Below are 2,477 nucleotides of genomic sequence, written 5' to 3'. Positions count from 1 at the left end.
ACTTTGGTAAAATTCCTGCTTGAGCTGGGGGTTGGGCTAGATGACCTCCGAGGTCTCCCTTCCAACTCTGTCATTCTGAGATTCTGTAAAGATCTACTTCTTGAGCTGGGGGCTGGACTAGATGACCTCTGAGGTCCCTTCCAACTCTGTCATTCTGAGATTCTGTAAAGATCTACTTCTTGAGCTGGGGGCTGGACCAGATGACCTCCGAGGTCCCTTCCAACACTGTCATTCTGGGATTCTACGAGGGTCTCCTGCTTGAGCTGGGGGTTGGACTAGATGACCTTTGAGTGTCTTTCCAACTCTGATTCTGTGGGGGGGGTCCCTTGCTTGAGCAGGGGGTTGGACTAGATGACCTCCGAGGTCCCTTCCAACGCTGTCATTCTGGAAGGGTCTCCTGCTCGAGCAGGGGGGGTTGGACTAGATGACCTCTGAGGTCCCTTCCAACACTGTCCTTCTGTGATTCTGGAAGGGTCTCCTGCTCGAGCATGGGGTTGGACTAGATGACCTCCGAGGTCCCTTCCGACGCTGTCATTCTGGAAGGATCTCCTGCTCGACCAGGGGGGGCTGGACTAGATGACCTCCGAGGTCCCTTCCAACTCATTTCTTCTGTCTTCTGGGTCACTCCTCCGCTGAGAAGAACCCCCCCGAGACCTCCTTTTTTTCCTGCTCCTGTACAGAACAAAAAACGTGCTTTTTCCTCGATGGCCTTCTTCACACCGAGGTCCCCTACTTACTCACCTTCCGGCCTTCACAGCGGCGGGATTCAACGGGGAGTAGGAGAGACGGGCCTGAGCGCAAGCTGTGTGCTATTTTTGCTCCTTGTTTTCCAAACAACTCTTCGCAGCCGCTACGCAACTGGAAAAGTACATCATCCAGCCACATAAAGCTGTCTCGGAGTCATACACAAAGAGTCTCCAGGCCTTTATCTTCGCTGCCCTTCTTGGCAATGTTTTCCAGAGTCCCCGATTGGCCAAGGCCCCTTGGAAAAAAAGAGAACGACGAAAATAACAGATGTCGTAAGTGCACAGCTGATGTGCACACACAGAGAATTAGAACAGAACAAAATAGATTAGAATAGAATATAGAATAGAATAAAGAATACAATATAGAATAGAATACAATACAATACAATACAATATAGAATAAACTTAGAATAAAGAATAGAATAGAATAGAATAGAATAGAATAGAATAGAATAGAATAGAATTAGAATAGAATTAGAATAGAATAGAATAGAATAGAATAGAATAGAATAGAATAGAATAGAATAGAATAGAATATAGAATAGAATAAAGAATAAAGAATAGAATATAGAATGGAATAGAATAGAATAGAATACAATACAATAGAATATAGAATAGAATAAACTTAGAATAAAGAATAGAATAGAATTAGAATAGAATAGAATAGAATAGAATAGAATAGAATAGAAATACGGAATGGAATAGAATAGAAAATATAGAATAGAATAGAATAGAATAGAATAGAATAGAATAGAATAGAATAGAATAGAATAGAATAGAATAGAATAGAATAGAATAGAAAATAGAATAGAAAATAGAATAGAATAGAATAGAATATAGAATAGAATAAACTTAGAATAAAGAATAGAATAGAATAGAATAGAATAGAATAGAATAGAATAGAATATAGAATAGAATAGAAAATATGGAATAGAATAGAATAGAATTAGAATAGAATAGAATAGAAAATATAGAATAGAATAGAATAGAATAGAGAATAGAAAATGGAATAGAATAGAATAGAATAAAGAATAGAAAATAGAATAGAATAGAATAAAGAATAGAAAATAGAATAGAATAGAATAGAATATAGAATAGAATAAACTTAGAATAAAGAATAGAATAGAATAGAATATAGAATAGAATAGAATAGAATATAGAATAGAATAGAAAATATGGAATAGAATAGAATAGAATAGAATACAATAGAATACAATAGAATAGAATAGAGAATAGGAAATAGAATAGAATAGAATAGAATAAAGAATAGAAAATAGAATAGAATAGAATTAGAATAGAATAAACTTAGAATAAAGAATAGAATAGAATAGAATATAGAACAGTGTAGAATACGAATACAATACAACACAGCACAATAGAATATAGAATAGAATACAAAATAGAATAGAAAACGGACTATAGAATTAAAGAGACTAGAACAGAGAACAGAATTCAGAATAGAATACAGAACCCAACAGAACAAATAACTTTATTCTCACCTGAAATGCCCACTCATCCGCACACCTTAAAAGGAGATTTGAGTTCCATACGGCTCTGAAAGGGTAACCAGCTCCAATATCCCCTGCAGACGCCTGACAGAATAAAAGAAGAAGATAAGAATAAAATAAAGTAAAATAATAAAGTAAAGTAAAATAAAATAAAATAAAATAAAATAAAATAAAATAAAATGAAATAATAAAATAAAATAAAATAAAATAAAATAAAATAAAA

This window comes from Vipera berus (assembly GCF_964194415.1).
Source record: "Vipera berus genome assembly, chromosome: Z".
Classification (NCBI taxonomy): Eukaryota; Metazoa; Chordata; class Lepidosauria; order Squamata; family Viperidae; genus Vipera; species Vipera berus.
The sequence above is the reverse complement of the archived record's forward strand: the minus strand, read 5'-3'. Positions refer to the sequence as shown.